At 44.0% G+C, this 23,790-nt stretch overlaps 2 long non-coding RNA genes across 2 annotated transcripts in view; one reads left to right on the top strand and one right to left on the bottom strand.

The window, feature by feature from the left end:
• LOC133665861 (uncharacterized) overlaps window positions 1-23,790 on the top strand; it is a 60,153-nt gene that overhangs the window by 20,571 nt on the left and 15,792 nt on the right. The gene's annotated exons all lie outside the window — the stretch shown is intronic.
• On the bottom strand, window positions 14,656-22,383 carry LOC107992542 (uncharacterized). The gene is made up of 3 exons (XR_001764925.3): window positions 15,811-22,383; window positions 15,045-15,236; window positions 14,656-14,955 (listed from the first exon to the last, which is right to left on the bottom strand). It is a non-coding gene; the product is annotated as an uncharacterized LOC107992542 (long non-coding RNA).

Raw genomic sequence — 23,790 nt, forward strand, 5'->3', positions numbered from 1 at the left:
CCCCGTTGGACGATTCTCCAATGCTTTTTCGATTGATATCGGTTAAAATCGTGACGCGATTCGATCGATGCGTGGTGCAAAGATCAATTTCTCAACTCGCTCGAAGTCTTCGAAGTCGTCGAATTTTGAAAAAGAATTTTGAAAAAGATGAGAAAGAAGGAAGAGTTCTCGCGAAAGAAAAGTGGTGATTGGAACGGGACGGGGAGGGAAAAAAGGAAACTTTCCTAACACCACCAAAAATTTCACCACCGGCGGATCAGTGAATCGGATCTAACGACCATCTGGTTCGAAGGTGTTTCAAAGCCTCCTCTCTCTCTCCCTCCCTCTCCTCCCTCTCGATATCTGCCAACTATGCCCGCTCCAATTTACGTACCGTGTATGTATGTATGTATGTATGTGTGTGTGTGGATGCTCTTTCTGGAATCTATTGGAGCGTTTCGAACGTGAAAATACGGTTCACGCTCGGAAACAATGAGCGCAAGCTCGTCGAGGAATAATTATAACAGCGCTCGCCTCGTCGAACGAAATCGGATTAGACACACAGCGGCGAATCGAAATGGAAGAATTATAGAAATTAGGGTGGCATCATTTAATTAGGGGCGATGGAAGCCGATAGGCGGATGCGTATTTACGCGAACGAGACCCCCATATGGCGTGCCCTGACAACGCGATTACGTCGTACACCGTGTGTTTGAAAGTAGGATACGAGAGTTTAATATATATATATATATATAATCGATCGAATTAATCGATACATTACGTATCGTATCGTATCTAGATAAAGCTAGTATCTTGTAAGGATTCTTTCTTTCGTATCCGTTGACGCTCGATCGTTCATTTATTTATCCATTTCAATTTTCTCCGAGAACAATATCGAGATGATGAGACATAAAAGGGAGAATCTCTCTTCTTCCATTTTTTTCCATCAACGTGGAACCGTATACCCAAACGTTGAATAATTACGAAAGTAATGGCGTTTGAACAGTCAGAGGGAGAAAGAAATTGCGAGCATCGAACGAACTCGTACCCCCTCCTTTATCGAACAAATTACGAGGCCGAATCGCGGGCTAAGAAATGCTCCGTCGTTAAGTGCTCAGCTATTCGCGCTAACTACGCTGCGTGACGTGTTACCATTAAGCGACGATTATTACACGCCGTAGGAAAGAATAACGAAACGTTATATCAACGTCCTCCCCTTTCCCCCGCGTCCGTACGAGACGGAAAAAAAGGCGAACGACGGTGGCTCGATGTGGAAAAGGGAAGAGAAGAAAGGAGAAAAAAAGAGGTTAACGGAGCCTGTAATGAGAGCATCAAACCGTGACACGATTTAAACCGCGGCAAGAAAGGCGAACGCTTTTCCTCCCTTCGGTTTGCACCTACGGCTGCCCTTTTGCGGATGTGCAACACCCTCCTCCTCCTCCTCCTCGGCGCGGCGGCTGTCGCCTCATTAAAGGAACATGAGAATTAGTCACGAGGGCGGAATGAAAGAGGAGGTTAGAGAGGCTTCGTTGAACAGAAGGCCGAGCGCGAACAATGACTTTTCCACGATTTTCCGCGAATCCAGAGTCAAAGCCTCTCTCGAACCCGGTGTTTCTTTTAATCGATTCGTTATTCGACAGTTATTTTTTCTTCTTCTTTTTCTCGAAACCAATTGAAAGAGCCGATGAGAATGAGATTCGTTTCTCTAAACAGTTTTCTCGAGTAATCGCGCGATTAAAGGATTGGGATTTTGAACGAGATTCGAGTATCTCGGGACGCGATTCTGAAATCGGGTTAGAGCTCATGTTTGGAGCGCGAAGCGAAAAGAGAATTTTTCCTTTCTTTCTCGAGATTTCTTTTTTTTAATAAGAAATCCTTTCCGACGAGGAGGAGGTGTAAGATTCACCGAGGGTTAATTGCAAGTTGATGAAAACAGTTTTAACGCTTTTAACTTTTCACTTGGTCTTCCACACCACGGACGGCGAGACTCTCATGTATATTTAATAAACCGACACGTGGATACACTTGTCTAACCTGTTAACGCGATACATGGTGTATCCATGTTAATTCGCTCTCGAGGCTTTAAAAAATTCAACAACCTAACCGCGCTTCTTCACGCCCGGCTGCGCCCTCTCCTCCTTCGATTCCTTCGGATCGAAATTTTCAATTATACCCGACTCCGTGATCGTCCAACTCGCGAGAAGTGGACGTGATTAGAGAAGCAAGAAAGGTATCGCAGCGAAGAGAAATAACAAAATGTCGAAGGAGCGAACAGGGAAGAGACAATAAAACCGCTCGTCTCGATCGAGAGAGACATCGAGAGAGATCGTTCCGCGATGGAGGGGAGAGCGTCGACCGAGAAGAGGCGATCCCGCGGGGCGGTCGGGCGATAAACGGGGCGAAATTAACGATCCTTTAAAACGGCCGTAAAATTCGGCCGGAGATAAGGATCCACCTTCCACTTGCTTCCTCCGGTATCGGCCGCCACGCAACGAAACGTACTCGCGAGCTCACAAATTACTCCCACGCTCGGTTAACAGTGTTTCGCGCGTGCTGTGCAACCTGCACGCTCTTCCTACGCGCGCGCCTTCCTCCTCCTCCTCCTCCTCCTCGCGCAGCACGAGCCGGCGCGGTGTTCCCGCAAAAAAGAAAAAAATCAAATCCTGTCCCGGTGGTGAGTTACGATAGGTAAGGAAAACGTCGTGTTTAGAGACGTTTGCTGGATTTTCTTTCTCCATTGGTGCACGTATTTAGAAAATATACGCGTTACGATAAGATAAAACGTGTATATATATATATATATATGTATATCGGTTATCGAAGAATGCGTTGGATAGCGTAAACGTCGAATAGCAGGAAAGATCGTACGATATCGAGTACAAAAAAAAAAAGATATTTCGATTTAGAAAACGATGGGCAGGAAAAGTTGGGAATTGAATATTTCAACGGAGAGGAGATTTGTTGATACGGGAGCGTAATAAGCCGAGAGGCGAGCGAGCGAATTAATTGCGATCGCGACCGCAAGCACCGCAACCACGATCAATCAACGCGACTTTATTCGATCCAACTGGGATCCCCTGCCGATACGGCGCCGTTTACCGTTCGAATCGGCCTGTCTCCTCGAGATTTCGCTTCCTCTCTTCCCCTTCCTTCTTCTCTTCTTCTCCCTCGCAATCAACGTGGCGAGCTTTAAACCGAGTGTTAAATAAAACACACGGGGGAGGGGAGGTTGGTGGATCGTGGAAACGGAGCGTGAGCAAACGGCGGGCCTCTGTCGGAGAGAGAGAGAGCAGAGGGTCGTCGCGCGTGGTGGTGGTGATCGTAGCTCGTACCGTGTCCGATGCATATTCATACGGCCATACATTATACCGAGCGAGCAGTGCACGCGGCAGGCCAGAGCCGAGATCTTAGATTAAGGTAAACGCCGGTTAAGTTAACGGCTAAACTTCCATGAGTCGTCGCATGCGCATCGCGCTTCTCTTCTCTTCGATTCGCCCTTTTCTCTCCTCTCCCCTCTCTTTTACTCCCGCCGTAGATTTCCAAGATAAGTTTTATCTTATCGAATTCTCTTCCTTTCTTCTACTTCTTCTGCAAGTGATCGGTGTATCTCGAGTCTTTTCTCTCCCGAGAAGATTAAACGCGTCGCGTTTCGTTCGTCGAGCATTCCATTTCGCATATCGTGCACGTTTGTTACGCTTAACCGATCGGTTCCCGTGCCGATGGAGGAAATTTGGCGCACGGAAGAGGAGAGGAGGAGGAGGACGGTTAGAGAGTTAAACGGGCGGGTTAATCGAAGGTGAAGCTCTGCGAGTTTCGCAAATTGCGTGCAAGCGAATGAACGTTTACGTGTCTTTACCGATGGGGATCGGCCACGAACGGCTCGATGATTTTCAACGGGATTTTTTTCCTTTCTTTTTTTAGTACAACGTCCCATTTTCCAATTCGAAACCCGCCGGTTTATCGCGTGCAAAAATTGCTACATTACGGTTAACGACGCGGTTATCGATCAGTGGAACGGTGTTGCGATTTCACTGCAAATACGCGCGGTTGCCCGATCGGTTTCAACGAGGGATTCTCGTTTAAAATTTATAATCTACGGTTTGCTGAAGTCTGATGGAAGAGTTAATCGTTTCAAGTAAATGGTTTGGAAAATAAGGGATTAAAAGAGACGTTTGAGAAGAAAGTCGTTTCCGTCCAATTCTGCCAGGCAATTTAAAAATTCCATCGCTCTTGAATTGAAAATATTATTGCCACAGATTTGTTCACTTATGCGCCGCAAGCACGAGAGATTAATCAAAACCAGGATATCGACAGGATACGCACGAAAATATAATTCGTCCAACTTAATAAACCATCGGTGATAAGGGAAAAAAAGTGAAACAGAGACAGAGAGACTTACTTTTTTTTTTTTTCAATTAAAGGCTCTTTCAAAACTCGACACGCAAACGCGCTCGATAACACCTCGAGATTTTCCTTGGACGACACAATCGTGCAGGTGAGACGATTAAAGAGAACCGACGAACGCGAGCTCCCTTATTCCCTTATTCCGTATCCGATTTCGTCTAAGAGCCTCCATTACCGGCAATTTGCATTGATAGCGAGCTAGATAACCTTGAAACCTTGAACGTAAGAGCCACTTTGCGTCTCTCGAACCCGCCCTAGGACTTCTATCCACCCGGAGAGCCATCCTTCTGCCCATCGAAGGAACGGTGCTTGGGGGAATGGCGATGGTAAAATTTCAAACTTTCCCAACCACGACTTTCCTCCCCCTTTCTACGTAAAATCATTTGGGAAAAATCACACGAATATTATCTTTTTTATAAAATTATATTCCCTGTTATACCATTACCATTATTATTATTAATTTAAAGAAAAAAATCTGAAATTCTTTTCCCACGAAGAATTAATTTTTATTATCGGGACCGTTGTTATATTCGCACCGTGTCGTTTCCACCGAGTCATCGTTTCTGTGGCATTGTGGGCGGTCTGTGGGGGGAGGGGGTCGCTTTTCGAAAGGTGCGCGGCGGCCCCCCTCGTTCAGAGTTAATCTCGACGGGGTCGTTGTTTCGACGCGGCCGCAAAGTCGAAAGAAGGAAAGAAAGAAAGAAAGAAAAAAGCGTTTCCTCGTAATGGCGGTACTTTTCTATAGCAATTAAGATAATATTTGCATTCGGGGGTTGTGATTTCCTGCAGGTGTTGCCGAAGCAAAGAGGGTTGAGGGGGCTCTCGTTAGTTGTATATATATATATATATATGTGCGTATACCGTGTGTTCCGCCTGTTACGTACAGGCGTTCGCCCCTTCTTTTATGCTATATTCGCATTTTATATAGATGGACAGGGCTGATTATTGTTTCTGTGTGCGAGGAGTTTCTCACTCTCTCTCTCTGTCGTATCCTCTCGTTTTATATAACAACGTGGAAAGAAACTTATTGGTCATTTCAAGCTCCTATTATACTCTTATTACATCAAACTGGATATATTATATAGATTCTGGAAATATTAGAAATATCCGTCTCGATCGAGAGAATCAAATCGATCGACTGACCGTACGAAGCATAACATTCGAGATGGAGGATACTCTCGAGGATTTAACCTAGTCCAGTCGTTGATTCAACAAAACAGCGATCGCAAAGTAAACTCTGCCCTCGCCACATTCGAAGAGGCTCGTCGAGCGGTATGACACATCGAGGGGGAGAGGGTGTGTGTGTACCCACGTTGGCGCGTGTAGCCAACGCACACACGCTCGTCGAGGGCTATTAGATCTTTCTCATGCTGATAAAAACTGTATAATGGGCTTAATCGGTTTGCGGGGCCTGGCCTGAATTTTCGTTATTTTTCACGGGTGCCCGGGCAGGGAGAGAGAGAGAGAGACGGAAAGCACGTCCGCAACGACAACGAGCCAGCCGCGCTCTATCTACCTCGACGGATCTACTCCCGTTTTTCGCCCCCTCCCTTCCTCCTTTCGTCCCTCCATTCCGCCTTTTGTTCCACGGCCGCGAAATCCATTGATCCCGCGGGACACGCACGTCCGGTGGCGGCACCGCACTCTCACGAGGGGGAGGAGGGGGAGGGGCATCCATCGTTCGGGAAATTTTCGAAACAAAAGGAAGGAACAACGGCGGGTCTCTCTCTCCTCGACCAAGATTATTATTTGTTACTTGTCGCGTCTCGTCGATCCGATGCCTTTTTTTTCCACCTCCCCCTTGGACGGCTTGGCTCCCCTCCCCCGAATTTCGCGTGCTTTTTTTTAACGCGAAGGGAATTTCAACAAAAAGGGAGGGAAGCGTAAATCGATACGGATACGAAAAGGCGAGAGGAGGAATTTTTTCACTTCTTTTCGCGCATCCCACTTTTCCATCACGCGATCCTCGAGTCGGTCCACGCATCAGGAAACGCCTCGAGACGCAACACGCGCAAATTGTCGGTTGTGCTCGATCGATTCCGCCATTATTCCGCTGCCCATCGCCATATCGTTCGTACGTATCGTCGAGGAGAGGAAAGATCATCGGATCGTGCGTCCGGAACAATCGGATACATCGGCAATTTCTTCGAGGATAAGAAAAGAGAGAGAGGAAAGTTACTATTATTATTATTATTATTATTATTCGTGGTTGGCGTCAAGGGTTGGCGTAAAAGTGGAAATTAAACGGAAGGGATATACAATTACGAGGCGGCGGCACGGTACAGATGCAAATGCCCCCCGCATATATTATTGTGGCAATTAAAGTTGCCTTTGTGGCGCGGTGAAACGCGGCAACCTTATAGGTATGCCGCTCGCAAGGGTGAGCCAGCTAATCCCGACCAACTAAACTAATATAGGAAACTTGCTCGTACTTATCTACCTGTAACACCGGTGTAAAACGAGTAGTATACCTGGCCAATACGTGCCCTGTGTTTATACGCGTGCACGTACGAGTGACGCGTCGTTGTTGTTATTATTATTACAGGCATTAAAAAATATTTCTCGACGACGAGTTAACAATAATCCCATTCAAGTTGGTTTGAGGAAAATTCTTCTTCTTTTTCTTTTTTTTTTCTCTTTTGTTCGTCCTTAAATAATAACACGATAATATCGTCCGATCGTATCCTTCATTTTGCATTCACACGCGAGGTGTTCGAGGAAAGTGGAGGAGACTGAGTGCGGTCAGAATTTTGGTAAAAAAAAGAGAAGAGAGAGAAATTGTTGGAATTGTTGAAATCTTTAAATATCCAAATTTAATTTTACAAGAAGACTCGGCTCGACTTGGTTTCGAAGTTGGACGCGCGCAACTATTCCCTTCTGGGCGAAGTTTGGGCCAAGAGTTTCCGTATTAACTCGAGCACACGAGCGCCTCGGCTCCGTCCGTCCGTCCGTCTTTGGATAGCGGCTGATTAGCATAGAAACAGCGGTAAACTCGTGGCTAGCTTACCGAGCTAACAGCGTGTAAAATAACCGCTAAGTTGTCAAGACAATGCCTCCTACGCGCGTAGCACGGCCGCGAACAGGCCGAGTCTGAACACCGCCACGGGCTAAGTCCTCGGCGAATTACTTCCTTCGTCGAGGCATTGTCCAAAGAACTGGCGAGACGTCGCCCGACTTCCGCTCTCCCTCCTCGCTCCGTTTCCTAGAGGATCTGGAGAGGATCGGCTCTCTCTCTAACTCTCCGTGAAAAAAAGAAGGGAAAAAAAATAAAAGTGGAAGTTGTCTCACTCCTGTCTATTCGAAAATCTTAATGAAATAAATAATAAATGTGTCGAGAAAGGAACGAAAGACGGATCGAACGATAGTAGTAATGGTAGTAATAATGACTCGCGCTCATCGTGGCGGGTGTTGGTCAAATAACACCTGTACAGTACACGAGTCTATAAATATAATTTTATATTTATCATAATTAGCGGTTCTCATATTTATAATTCGAGCTTTCCTGTTTCCCGTAATTATTGCAATAATTTTCATAATTTATATAGCTTTCATTTACGCGGTAATTACACTCTCGTATCAATTCATTTCCTTTCCTTTCTAATTTTTTTTTTTTTCCTTTTTATCCGTCTATTAAAAACAAATAATCGTAATAGCAGCAACAACAGTAACGACGCAATTCTCTATTCAATTTCTTAATAAGAAACGCGTAAGAAACGTTTTATTGAGTAGCGTGAACAAAAAAATACGTATCAATAAAACTCGAGTTGCGTTACTTCTCTTTTAGGGGGTAAAGGGAGCATTGATTAAAAGAAAAGAGGGGAAAAAATGGGAACGAAGCAGGAGGGAGGGAGGGAGAGGGCTTCGTTCGTTGGTTTCGAACGAAAACTGAAAATAAATTCACGGCAATCGGTGTTCTTTCTCGCTGGTCAAAGCTGCAGATTCACGTCATTATCGAACGTTCGTGCGTTCATGGTTTGGTGAATGCGTGATAGCGAATTGAATCGCGCTTGGCGTAAGAGCTTGGCCGGGCAATTTCATATAATATAAATCACCGTAATGGCGGCGAATTAGTTTGATGTCAGGAAGTAACTATACTTCATTATATGCTACGGCAGTCGTGAAAAACTTTTCGCATTGCACGCCGATTTTGTTGCTAAATACGAGCGATCTTATCCGACCACCGCCATATTTATATATATACGTATATAGTGTATATTTATACGTACGTGTACGTATATATAGCGCACACACACATCGCGATACACCGTTGGTAATTTCGTTGTTTTATTCTCTCGCTCATTCCTCCTCTTTCCTCCATGAATATGGATCGAGGATGAGTTATGAAAAAAAAAAAGAAATAATAATAATAATAATAATAATAATAATAATAACAACATAACCGCAATACCCGTTACGTGTACGCGAGTTGACATGTTCTGTATTTTTTTCCTTTTTTTTTTTTTTTTATTAGAAGCCAACCGATTTCTAGTATTATAATCGTGTTGCTAATTTGCAGAAGAAATCTCTGTTAAAAAAATCTCTGTTCCTCCTTTCTTGGTTCCGTCGATGTTTTTTTTTTTCTTCTTCTTTTAGAAATTTCTAATCCGATTATTCGTCGAAACTTTCCATTGCGATCGAGGATAGATACGCTTACGTGGAACGAGAGTCAAAAGTGAGCGTTGGAAAAATAATATTCGCTCGTCGCGGATGGGCGAAATCTGAACGTGATACGTTAAAAACGTGATACGACACGTGTTTTTTTTTTTCCTTTTCGTATCACGAATCTTTCGTTCATAACAACTTTTCCGATCGATCTCAAAATAGAAATTACCGTAACCAGATCCTCGAAACCAGATTCTCGTACGTAGTAACGCAAAACAATCGTGCAAATCTTTTATTCCAATCGAAATTTATTGTCCATCCCGGTTATTACGCACCGTTGGAGAATAATAGAAATCCAAGACTTTTGAACCAAGATTTTTTTCACCGCACATTCTATTCACAAATTCTAATCAAATTTTTTTTCAGGGCGCAAGTAGTAGTAATAATAATACTGTCCCCGCATGAAATTTAAGAACGAACGCCCGCAATTTTTCCTCCCTGGAATGGAATGAGAGTCGCTTTCACATTCTGCCCGCCACGCCAATTGAAATATTTTTTCCAACCGGGTATATCGCCTCCCGCCACCCCTTGGCGGCCATTCCTGGAAGCCAATTAACTCTCTGGTGGCGTTGGATTCGATCGAGCTCTCGAGTCGAGAGAGGCACGATTACGAGAGAGAGAACGATCACGCGTCAACCACGATCGCACAGGATCGTGACACGAAAAATTCCTCCGAGGAAATGATTTAACGATTTAACCTAATCCGAAAAACCTTTCTACGAGAAGATATATATATATATATATATGTGTGTTGAAATGATGTTTAACACGAGATCCGCGTGGAGATCGCGTGATGCGTCGAGGGAGGAGGAGGAGGAGGAAGGAGGTCGGCGAATCGCGATGAAAAAAGGCGGCTTTAGATTCTTAATTGCCGCCAGTAAAGAGTAAAGTGCGCGCGCATGCGCGCGCGTGTGCTCCTTCGCCTCGTTCGTTTACGGAAACTCGTGGTAGAGGAGGATTTGTTTTATTTTACGTTCACCGAGTTCCTCTCGCCCGTTCATTCGAATAATTTCCAAGTTCTAATTTTCGCTGCTTCGTAATTCGAACGATTCGGCTATCAATTCGATCGATCCACTCTGGAAATTGGATCCGATTTCTCGTGTTGTTATTTTAGGTTATGTCGAACCAAGTTTCTTCAATTAATTATTTGTGTCCGATTAATTTCGTTAATTCGCGTATCAATTGGATCCATCTGTTTGGAGGTGAGCAGTTTTCTACGTGCTGTTTTAAATTATAATGCATGCTCGATGTAATTTCGTTCTAATTTTCGTTATTGTTTCGAGTAATAGTTATCAATTCGATCGATCTGTTCTCGTTTGGAAATGGAAATAATTTTCGATCTGATTTCTCGTGTTATTCTATTTTAGATTATGTTTCGATCGAAATTTCTACACTTTTTACGGTATTTGTTCGAATAATTTCGTTTTAATTTTCCTTGTTGATTCGAGTAATCGACTTATCAATTCGATTCATCTATTCGCGTTTTGGAATTGAAACGCGTCTGATTTTCTCGTGTTACGTTATGTTACGTTAAATCGAACGAAATTTCTTACATTTCTTAATTATTAGGATAATTTCGTTCGTTGATTCGAATAATCGATCGATTTATTCTTTTTTTGTTTTTTAACTTAAAAGGATAAGAATCAAAGTGATGCTATAAAATGAAAATTTACAGACTGTCGAGTAGAGTCTTTGTAGCATTGGGTCTCTATTTAAGAACTTTTGTCCTTTTTTAACAATTAAAAAACAGAAGCGGAAACCTTCCAAGAAGTAATCCAATTATGGATAAATAAAAAACCGCTGATATTTCTACAACGTTCGCCTTTCAAAAAATTCGCCTCGCCATTCTACTAATTTTTTTCGTTACAACACGCGATAATTAGCGATTCCATTTCCATTTTTATCGAGGAGAAATCAAAGGAGAAAGTTTTTTTCCTACGAACGCATTGCTCCATTCGTCGTAATTAATCGCGGGCAAAACGAATTTTTAGCGAATCACACGCTCACCGGAAGTGTGCGAGCCCGATCGGTATATCCACTCGTCGTTATCGATCGAGGAAATCGTCCGAGGAGATCGTCGAAAAAGCAATCTTCTCCTCGGTTCTGTTTTAAATCTTCTCCTCAAGAATGGAAATCTCGCGATAAAAGTCTCCTCTTTCTTCTCGTTCTTGTTCTCTCTGATCTGTTCGAGCAGTTTCCTCCTCTCCCTCCCTCTTTCCTTCTCCCGTTTGCGAAACGCAATTAAACCAATTACCGCGACCAGAACGGAGAAATGAAGGCGCGGGAGTTACGTAAAGTAATTGGATGTGCGCGCGGATTTCCTAAAACGATAATTAACGAGTTATTAAGCGGCGGCTATTCCTGCCTTCGACGGTTGCTCGTCATTATCCGCGTTTCACACGAGAGCCGAGTGAAATCGTCGGCCGATCATTCGTAGATAGTGGGAGGGGAAAAAAAAAAAAAAAGAGAAGAGAAAAGAGAAAAAAGGGGTATCGCGTTAAAAGGAACAAGGAGGGGAAGCGGGAGTTTACTGGAGGTTAAGAGAGAACGACCGAGGGTTTAAAACGCGTTGCGCGCGCATCGCAATATGGCCGCCGCTTGGGCGAACAGCTGATCCGCGTGTGTGGACAGGGCTTAAGCGTACAGGATGCAATTACACAGAGGAGCTTAAGCGTTATCGTTAAAAGAAAAATATGCGGTCATAAATTGCCGGTTCTCAGTCGACGCGCATCGTGCCACGGCAATGTATCATGCAAATACGCGAGTTTCATGCTCGTACCTTTGGAATTCATTACACTTAATTGTTCCCGATTGAGATGCTACCGCGTGTTTTCATCGAGTCGAGTTTAATTGCGGGTGTTTCGATCTCTGCGACTTTGCTACGTCGTCGAGATGTTACGATACGTATTATACGTGTGTACGCGTGCGTCCGTAATTTCGTAACGTTGATATCGTTATGATATTATATTATACGATGAAATTAAATTTTATTATTTTTTTTTTTTCCTCTTTTCCCGTAAACAGAAAGTTAGTCTTAGTAGAGCAATGCCTTCTCTCTCTGGAGAGGCAAGGCTAATTACCGAGCAACCTCGAACCAATTTCTATGAACTAGCGTTGCCTGTTAGAGAGGGTTTTAAAAAGACGAGTTTGAGAACCGTGAAAATAATTAACGTTATAGGGCTCACTGCTCATCAATGATGGCTGTCGGATAAGGCGTACTTGTTAAATTACATACGTTCGCCGAACCGCCGTGCGAGGCTACGGTACGTGAAAGCGGCCATTATCTAGTTTTGCTTTTGCGCAACTGTGTTACACCTTTACCAAAACGTGTCGTCCCCTTCTCGAGGCCTAGTTTATCCTTACCGTGACGCAACGGTACACCGATTATAAATCGCCATGCAACTCTGTTTGTCACGAAAGAAAATTCGTTCCTTTCGTTCGATTATTATTATAGAAATTAACGCTTTTAAAATATTTCCCAGATTTAGAAACGGCGATTATTTTTACATTAACTTATTCTTCCTTCTCTCTCTCTCTCTCTCTCTTCGAAGCAAGCAATCGTTCTCCAGAGAGAGAGAGAGAGAGAGAGAGAGTTTTAAACTCGGAACGATTTCCAATTTATAATTTCGAATCGTTCCGTTTCTCCATTATCTCTCGAGGCCAAGTATTATCGTTCCGGAGGCACGGGTGATACATTGTTGGTTAGCCAGATCGAAGAAGATTCACGCGTGCCGTACACGGAGAGACGAAAAATATCCCGTCCCATCCCATCCCGCGGCCGCCGTGGAAGATGCTGGAGAACCGCGTGATTGCACGTCTTCCACGGGCCATGATGGCCGCTCTGAGCACGGCTATTGGTCGATGGGTAATCACACGGTCCTCCCTTCCTCTCCACCTCGCCTCAAAGATACCGGAGCCACCGCTGAAGACCCGGCGCGCTGTCATTACTCGATCATTTTTTGTTTCAACGGCATTTAATTTGAATCGCCCCTCTCCCCTCCCCCTCCCCTCCACCTCCTCGCTCTATCTTCTCTCGCGTTCCGTTCCATTCCTCTCCTTTCCTTCCCTTTCCGACTCGAAAGCTCGGCCGCTTTATCTCTTCCTCGAACAACCTCTCCTCGATATCGTTCCTCCCTTCTTATTCCGTTCGCCCCGCGAGACCGAAACCCGTTGCTTTATCCGACTGACCACGATTCATCCTCCAAGACGACATGTTATTACGGGGGATCTCCGGTAATGGATGTTCCTTCGATGGACGCGGGAACGCGTGGATGTAATAATTTGCTCGTTTTACGACCGAGTAATTAGGCACGAGCAGGATTGTCCGCTTCCATCCTTCGAACATCGTATTGTATATATTGATTTTGAAATAATTTTTTTACAAAATTACGAGAATCGTAAAAAATCCAAATATTTAAATACTTAATGTCAATCGACATTAACGTTGGATGACGTTTACCTCACTCGACTATTGAAGACATCGAAGCAACGTTTCTTCTCCTTCTTTTTTCAAGTTTGCTCTCATAATCTTTAACCTAGATCGATCTCGATCTCGATTTTCCCCGTCAACACTTGGCTCGAAACGCTTGATCCCTCGTGGATCGAAAGCAATTTGACGATCGACAACTCGTGATCGACGATTCGTCGCATCCTGTCAATTAAGGATTTCGTCCAAGGACGGAAAAGGATCGGTTGGCGCCAGGTAAAGAATCGTGGAATCGTCCCACGCACGGGGGGACACGGACAAAACAGGTACACGACGAGCTAATTTCGTGGTGCAACCGTGCCTGGCCGCAGGTTTCCTCCCTCTCGGCCCCTTCCGCCCTGGCTTAGCCGGCTCCCTCCCCGCGTGGAAGGTGAATGAAAGACTCCCCGCGGGCACGAGCGACTCGCCGCGTCGTCGCCCGGCCAGAAACGGAAATCCAGCCGAGAAACCACGCTCCATTGACCGGCGGAGGGAAAAAGACCGTCCGAAATCTCTGAATGAGTGTAATCTCGTTGCCCCGGGCGAGGGAAAAACGGGGCCTCGGCCAGCGTTTCTCAAACCGGAGGAATCGAGGATTCCTCAAAGATTTGGGAGAAAAGGTTGCTTTTCCATCCACGATGAAAGAGATATATATATATATATATATATACTTGATATCGAAAGAAGGCTGATAGTAGTACATTCGTCCTCGAGTTCGATTGGAAGAAACGGTAAAAAATTTATCGAGGAGGAGCGAGAAGGATTCTTGGAGCTGAGAATCGGTGGAGAAGAAAGGAGAGGGAGGGGTGGATAGAAATAGATATGATTCGCGCGGAGGAAAGGGGGGAGGAGCGGTGTGTCTAGGCGGTGCACGATGCACGATGAGAGTGTTCATCTACGCGGCATTCCGCGACCGAGCACGAAATTACGAAGAAGAAATGAAATGACACACCCGCCTCGGATTATCTCTCGAAAACGACTTATTAAGCCCTCCCTCGAGACCGTGGAGTGGATCCATCCCCATCGAATCGCCGTGTTGAATCGCGTACAATTACGTGCGATCGAGCTCTGCCTCTCCGCTTCGTCGTCGTCGTCCGCAGAAAATCCGCCCCGAACGAAAGATATGTAATTTCGATAATCAATCGCATGAACGTCGTTTAATTTTTACGATACAACGCGCTTTTATATATATATATATATATATATCTCGCATGGGAACAACGATGAAACGCTGCTGCTGCTTTTAGAGAACCCGTTCGATACGAGAAATCTTGCAATTTTTTGTATTTTTGTATTTATCATTTATACAAAGGTTTTTATACATCAAGTTTCTCTTCAACTCTTTTATATTTCGTTTGTTGTGAGACGTGTTCGAAGATCGTGAAGCGAAGATAATTATAAATCTTGTGAGGCTAGAATAATAAAGTTGGTTGTCAAGCCAATTTCTGGAAGAAAAAAGGAAGAAACGACGTTTCATTTAAAATTAATACAACGGATAAAAATCCACGGTTGTAAATTAACTACGAGTACTCACGTATCGCGCTTCCTATCGTGAAGGAACGGTTGATCTATCGGTATCTCTCCGATGTTTCCCCATGATTTGTCCACTAAATTGCTGTTTAAGAGACGATTCTTAAAGACGCCATTTAAATCCACGTGGTCGGGTTGTTGGCCGTACGAGGGCGCTGATCCCATGATGGGAGAAAGTCCATCCAAACCGGATTATCTAAACACAGAAATAACGACCGTCCGTCTTATCGCGTACGAGAAGGAGATACAACTTCTAATTATGTTTCGAGAGCCCTTCCAGGCCCTCCTTTCTTCCTCGACCGGTTTCTCTTTTTGTCCTTTCGATTTGGGTATCCCTAGGAAATCGCGATTTATCCCTAGGATTGATTATCGCGCGTTGATTGAAAGATTTACGTCGTAACATCTGATAATTGGTCGATTCGAAACGCTCATCTTAATTGAATTATTATTTTGAATGAATGTTTCGAATCGTTGAGAAAAAAGTTTCCGCAATTAACGATACTTGGAATATTATTCATCCGTTTCGATCGTGAGATTTTCCTTTTTCTACGTGTACGGATGAAAAAGGAATAAAAAATTGTCGTCAATTTCTTCGATCTTATCCGTTTCGTTTAACCATGATAACGATTAACTGGGATTCGCTAATCTTTATTTCAATATTTCCCGATATTTTTCAAGATTCGATCATTGATTGCGTCGAGCTCGGTTCTTTTTTCCCAACCAATCCCGAACGGAGACGACTATACATAGTTTCGTACACTGAAATTCACCTGCTTCGTTCTATTGCTAAGCTTAACACGTCGATTCGCTCTCCACGTCCGGTTCAGAAGAACGCCGCAGCAATTTCCTACCATTATTCGACTCCACGATATTCCACCTTTACCAACGCCTGAAACCACTCTTTTTACCGGTCAAGAAAATATTACAATATTATTATTATTATTATTATTATTATTGCTATTTCCTCGAAGAGGCGCGGCTGCTAGCGCAACACGTTTGGATTAATAACATCAGATTTAACGTAATTAAACCGACGTTTCTTCCATATACGCACACACACTACGTTCCGCGATTGAAACATGTTGCGCTTTTATCGCTGTTGAATCGGCATCGAACCGCCTCGGGAAACATTTATACTTCTGAATTCGCATACGTTCCTCAATTTCCATCTCGGCGTGGAAGGGGAAGCAAGGATCTTGATACGGGATATGCAATAAATATGTACAGAATGATTCATAAATAAATGGTTAAAAGAGATACACGAGATACACGTTGAAGTAATAAAGAAAATATCGTGTGCGAAATAGAAATATACATACATATTTAGACGTCTTGAAAAACAACTCTCGCGTATCTGCATATAGCAATAATCTTTTTGCATTATCGCGTATTGCATAATTTGAAATCGGTAAAAATCGGGGGATTCCTTGTTTTCAGTTCAGAAAGATGTATCATCCGCTTACGAACTTATTTACGAAACGTACCCTCTTTGAATTATATTATTCCAATCTCCTATATCCTACGAAATAAATATATATATATACATATATAACCATCATTAAGAGGCGCATTGTTGTTTTCTGCGAGTCTCCTGGCGCGTTACAAAGAAAAGTAGGAGGAAGAGAGGTTAACTCTCGGTTACGTTAGTTACGTTAATTGCAACACGCATTACGGTCTGCGGAGCGAATTAATCTGGAAGGAGAAGAAAGGAACGATTTCGTTTGATCGGCGTCATTCTCGTTTCCCCCGCAGTGATGATACGATTACGGATCCTTTGCGAGGAGGAAGAAGAATAAATAAATAAATAAAACGAGGGAAAAGGAGGAAGGAAAAAAAGAGCGGGAAAAATACGTTCGGGCACGAAAGCGACGACGGCGCGCGTGAGCGTTGGACATTCGCATACGCTTAGCGAAACAATTAGACGATTTTATCGCGCCACCGGTGCATTCTGTCCCCTTTGCCGCCCGTGTGTGCCCCCACAGGCGAACCGGAAGCTGCGAACCGGCCGCAGGTGTCGTTCTCTCTCTTACCCGGAATTCCCCCTCTTGGCGTGCACTCGTACGCTTCCGGCGACGCTCATTAACGCGCTGGATTTGTTATTCGTAATCGTGCGCGGTTAATTCGATTTTCACGGATTCTTTCTCTCTCTCTCTCTGCCTTTCGACGGCCTCCATTGTCGGGGGGAGGGTAAGCTTTTGTTCGAGGCGATGACTAAGCGTCGAGAGGCGTAGATTGTGTAGAGTAAACTCGATCGGGGGAAGTTGGGGGAGGTGAGGTGGAACGAGAGATGATTTTTTTATTTTTCTTTTGATAAGAGATCAATTCTGAAATGAAATTTGGAAATGGAAAAGTTTCGGTGGTGGCGGTCCAAGATAAGAATGCGTTTAAGGGAAAACGATTTGCCTGCGCACAAGCCTGTTATTTCGATCGATAAATTAACGATCCCCTGTCAACCGCGCTTTGCCTTGATTCCAACGTACGCATCTCCACTTTACCAATTTTCTCGATTACCGGCACGAAAAGCTCTCTTAAGTGGACGGCCATTAGATTAACCGGAAGGTCTCCCTTCCCCTGTCGAGTTATCCGTCGGCCTCCATTTTCCTCGCCTCGAGATGTCTCGGAAATGCCCGTAATTTCGGCGACGAAACACCGCTAACCACCACCTTCGACCCAGGTTTCGACGGATTCTAACAGGTGCAGCTCTCTCGACAGGTCAACTGGAGAAGAGCGAGAACAAGGGGAAATGATAATTGGATGGAAAGTTTTCGGAGGATCGAAAAGTTGGTTTTTAATATCTACGAAGAAGAGGGAATTATTATAAGAGATCAATTTCCCGTGTTATTATTTATTTCGCGTGGCGATAGAGAAATGAAAAATTAAACGAATGAATTATCTGTTGCCTATCTCCGTTCTCCGCCATTAAAATCACGAGCTGTAAAAATTTCGTCTCCTTCGAATCGGATTGGAATCGATGCACGATCAATTCTAAATATATGTCGTATATATAAATGTTGGCAAGACAGTGAAATTTGCTGAAGGAATATTTTAATTGTACGTGATTGCGCGTAACTGTTTACAAAACAACTGATACGTATCTAAGAAAAATGGCATTTCTAGCAATTGAATAAATAAAATTTCGGTCAACTTTAAATTCTTCAACGATAAACGTAACATTTTCGAGGAGGAGGAGAACACGAAGCAAGAAGAAGACGTCTTGACAATGCTCGAAACAAGCTCGTCAACTCCGTTAACGACTGTAGGGTACACGTCGATCTTTTAATTCCCTCGTAAATCGTGCCGGATGTGACGTAACAGAGAGTCTATCTGGAAGAAAAGCGAGCCATTAAAAAGAAATTTCGAGAGATCGCCAGAGGGCCAGTCGAACGGTGAATGAAACACGCCTCTAATTGGATCCAGCTTCCACGCAACTGTACGGATTGAATTCGCTAATTTCGACTAATTTCGGGGCATCTTGTCTTTTTCCCTTCCTCCTCGATCGACCGCCCGCGGCGTTCTCCTCGAGAAATCGATCACCCACGCGCGAACTCATTTCGAATTTTCAAAAGTTGAGGGGAGGAGGTGAAGAAAGTGGACGATAATTTGTCGGGGAATAAAAAGGCAGCAGCGCTCCCCGTGGCGCGAGGAATAAACGAAATCGGCGTGAATGGTAGCAATGTTGGAGACAGATGGTGCGTTTTAATGATTCCGTGTCGAGAAGTTTAGATCTTGAGTTCAGGTTGATTTCTGGAGGAGGAATTTCGAGAATGTTTCAGGAAAATTTGTGGAGCAGAATTGGACGATTTGTTCGTATTCGTTCTGTTCATTTGTTCGGATAAGGAAAATACTTTGAGAAAAATTATTTCGAAATATTTACCGGTATTTATCGATAATAATATTGGATGAATAACGACGCGGGTGTGAGAGAGTCATTTTTCGACGGATAACGGGAACTAATTTCGTTTAATCATGATCAAAACAGGGGAAAAAAATGTTTTAGTTATTTCTTTCAATTTTTATACAGAGATTACATCGTTATGTAAGAAAGAAATAAGATATGTCTCTTCGCTTTTCCAAAATTAAATTTCGATAAAGACGAAATACCTTTACCTTTCGTAAACAATTCATTGCAAAAAAGAAGATGGAAAAAAAAATAGCCATCGTAAATAAATACCTTTATTTATTTATTTATTTGAATTTTTTCCAGACCGACTGCAAAAGGGGGAGGGCATGCACGAGCACAATTTCGAGCCAGTTTCCTCTGTTCAACGCAACGCGCGGGATATTCTGGCGGAAAAACGATCTTCGTGCCGCGTATTTCCATTTTTTCTTTTTTTTTTTTCCCCTCTCCTCCCTCCCTCCAACCATTCAGCGTGATCGTTTATCCGCCGCTGCGGCCAGCGGTGTCGGCCATGTTGGCCGTGTGGCGTTAATCGATGCCCAGAAAATTAGATTAACGCATTTGGCAGCCACGTCGCGCATACCTATGCGGAATATAACACTGACTAACGACTTTCGCCGGTGCGTTAAGCGCTCCCATTGTTCTGCCGCGGAAGTTGGCCGGTGAGCCGGAAACGCTCCACTCGGCCGCAGTCATTCTCGATGTCGTGAATGACAGAGCGTGTTCGTTAACACCAATTACCATGCACCCGCCCCCTCCTCCCCCCCGGCCGGCTATTATATTGAATTATTGGAAAATTCGCTTGGAAAGTGAATCTGCCGAATTTTCATCGCGTTGCCCTCGAATCGAGCGTGGCCAATCAACCGGCGAGTAACGCGATTCCGAATTTGAATTTTCACGCTCGTTGTGGGTAAACGGTCGGCCCTTTTGTAAAAGGTAACTTTTGACGTCGCAATGTATACACGTTGTTATTTCAAAAGGCAAGAACGAATAGCTTCTTGCAATTATTTGTTTTTAAGGACACGAAGGATCGTCTACCACTGACGACGTTGAAAGACAATTATAATAATACGTGGCCGTGAGATATAATTGTGCGTTTCGCGATAGCTAAATGGATTCGGAAGAGAGGATAATTTTCAAACTTTATCCGCGAATTTAATACGTAATAATACCGCGTACAAATATCTCTAACCGAACAAATATCATCGATAAAAAGGGCCATTTTGCCAAACGTGTGTCCCTCGTTGTAATCGATATTTCGATTTGCAAATAGGATCGTCATGTACCTCGCTTCCACTCTGTTTCATCCGCTCGTATTACTCCACATACCGATATAAAGCAGGAATATTCGCAAAACTATCCCTCCACCACCACCACCCTCTCCGCCACGAGATCGATTACGCAACAATGTTTCGTCCACGATCGTTAACCCACGAGTTTCCAAGAGTCGTCCGCGAATCCCTTTCTTCTTCTCCTTTTTTTTCAACCTTTTTTAACTCGATCGTTAGTCGCGACTAAGCAACGATCACGGATCGTTGGAACAGCGATGAGAGAGGCATTAGACCGATGGAAAGGCAGGAATGGAGGAAGTTGCGGTTACGGGTTGTGGTGCCGTGTTTTCGCGGCCGAACGATCAACGAATAATGGAAAAAAGTATGGGGAGGGGAGAGGGGAAGACTGATGACAGCGGGTGACAGCCAGAGGGGAAGCGAGACGAGAGTGTATGAAAAATTGAAAAAGAAAGAGGAGGAGGAGGGCGTAAGTGGCATAAGTCGAGCACGGCACCCCCGAATGAATCGTCAATTTCGTAATAATGGCAAAGTTGCCATATGTCGCCCTTTCGTATTCTCTATTCCTTCCTTCTTTCCCCCCTAACCGCGCTCCAATATATATATATATATACACGCACACCTGAAGCCTGATTGTTGGTTAATTATCCATTCGTCCGCCATGGTGCGGTTTGTACGCGTTGCCGGGTCAATTATTACGGGGCAAGCGAGCGTGGCGAGCGCGCAGCTCTTCGATTCGGCAGCTTTAAACTGTTCCTCTCTCGTCTTCCACGATCCGAGGTTGCGATCGAAAGGGGAGCGTGACGAAAATGACCCTCGTTAAATTTCGATCGGGTTCATTAACCTCGTAATTTGATCGGACGTGATTAGACAGGGGGGGGAGGAGGGAGTACGTAATTGGACGCAAGTGGATGAATATTTCCTTCCAAGTAATATTTGAAAAATAATATTCTTCACACTCTTCTTCGTATTTCTGATCCATTGAGATCGGTTTTCTGCATCTCGTATCTTATTTACCCAGATGTCGTTCCCAAATTCCTCCTTCCATGCTTCCAAGAAAAATCGTAAAACCTCGGATCTCGATTTAAAGGCCGGCGTCGATGGAAGGATCTCGCGACGAAACGATCATCGCCCCTCCCCTGTCCTCCTGCACGAGAGGATGCGAATGGTCGTCGTCGTCGAACACGGGTAATATTTCATCGAACGTTTTCCCCGCCATTATCGGCCCGGGCCCGGCGAAAATGTACGAGCGGTGTTTAATAAAAATGACGATAATATGAGCATCCCGTGTCGCGGTAATGAGACCCGTGGATCGACTATCTTCTCTGGTCCGTGTCCCCGATAACCGAGCCGCATCAATCATCCCCACTCCCGCATCATCCGCCCTCAACATCACCTGGTAATAAAGACGAAACTTTATGGGGAGAGGGGAGGAGAGGAGCAGCGATTACTTATCGAAAAGAGATTGGATTTGAAACGTTGACGAATCGTTACGAATTCAATTATTATTTCGATAGATTCACTTTCGTGATTCGAGGAATTTGTTCGGTTTTATTCGGTGTATATTTATCGGGCACGAATATACGAAAGGATGGAATATTTTTTTTTTTTTCTTTTTTAAATATGCACTGCCACGGGTGGAAGAGTCGAGCTGTATTTACATTAGTCATAAGTGCTTACCAGCGTTTATGACTTGTAAATTTTGCCGATAATATTAGTCCAAATTGTACGTACTAAGAAGAACTAGTTGACCGTGTAAACATTTTAAAATCGTAGTTTGCAGGCGATACAAATAGCACCCACTTCGTTTTTAAGTGCATATATTAATTTTTATCGATATTTTCAACTTTTCTGTTCTCATATTTTTAATATTTTTAATATGTTTACTTAGAAAATAAATGCAAAGATAACTTTATCTTTGCGGTTATTATCAAATATATAATGAACGGAACTAGCTTCGAAAGATACCAGCTTTTTAAAATAAAGAAAAAAAAAATTTTTAAATATTGTTCAAAAAGCGAATAACTGTCGATTCGCAAAAATATTTTGCAAATAAATTGCGATAATCAATAATTTTTCCTTCGCCAAAAATTGGACGGACCTCCAAAATAATATTTATCCTCCGATCGATTCGTTTCGACGAAACGGATATACATTCACCTATTATTTTTTAAATACAATTTCACAATCCGATATTTCGCATTCGGGTCAAGCCTAATCTAAACCACCTTTACCCGTGATGTCGACAAAAAAAAAATTTTTTTCGATACATATACATATATACACACATATTTCGAAGGACAACCGCGAAGGAGAAACGCGACGATAAAAAAATCGTAGGTGGATAAAATAGCCGCACGGCAATTATTTAATTAAACGTCTGGCCTGGTGTGACTCTCCTGGTGTATTGTCGTACGAACGGATGGAATTTCCTCCGCCTGTGCGACCTCGAGCCGCGATCCAGCTTGGATGGAGAGTGAGAGGGGAGGGGAGAGAGAGGAGTATCGATGAAAATCAGTAAAGCGAGCGAAGGTAAATCGCTGTGATTACGTTGTCAACGATACCAAATAGCTCGTGTTCGCGACACGGTAATAACGGTAATGAGAGAAAGAGAGAAGGGGGGCCGGTGTTAGATTCGATTACCACGGGCGAGAAGTCGTATTTTCTCGCGGTTCGTTCGCGCTTACGTAAGACGAATAAGGCGACGCATCGATTCAATCCGTTGCAAATCGTTCGAATCCGATGAGAGTGGCTCGCGCAACCGTTTCGCAGTCGCACGCGTGTTACTAAACACCTTTGGGATCCCTCGATGGAATCTGTTTGCACAATTTTTCTCTCTCCCTCTTTTTCTTCCTTCTCCGAGAGCGAGAGCGTGTAACGTTAGATCGTGCACAACGCGTGTTTACGTAACCGCGAAACTTGCTTCAACCCGTTAAGGAAACCGATGTAATTTTTCCAACTACGTACGAAACGAATAATAGCGGTTTTTATCGCCGAATGCACAGATCCTTTCCATTTTCGAAAAAAGAGAAGAGATACGAAATTCGGTTCAGAAAAATTTTTCCCTTCCCCTCTCTTTCGAATCCCTGTTGAGGGATACCGGTGGATGGAGACGTTTAATTTGTGAACAGGTCCCCGTATCGGCCCCTTAACTCGCCTTATAAATTAGCTACAAGACCACGCGGCCAGATAAAGCGGGTATACGCGTGCTTTCCACCTCGGATCGCCCTTTCTTCGAACAGGTAAATGTACACGAAATTAAGATATCCGGCGACGAGGCCGCTAGACTAAATCGTTCCCATTTATATAAGAGCTCTCTCGTGATCCCGGGGGACGATTTATGCGAGCCGGCCTCGTACAAATTTGCTCTCGACCTCGCGTTGATTTCGTCACTCGATCGCCGCGTGATCGCGTCGAGTAAAAAGAAGGGGAAAAGGAAAGAGAGAGAGAGACGCCATAAATTACCATCGTAATTTACCGTCGTCGTGTCGCGTTTAAACGGGAATCGGTCACGCTCGGATTTGCACCCCCTCGGAGATTTATCCTTGTTGTATTCGGATGTT

Source organism: Apis cerana, linkage group LG3 (assembly GCF_029169275.1).
Source record: "Apis cerana isolate GH-2021 linkage group LG3, AcerK_1.0, whole genome shotgun sequence".
Lineage (NCBI taxonomy): Eukaryota > Metazoa > Arthropoda > Insecta > Hymenoptera > Apidae > Apis > Apis cerana.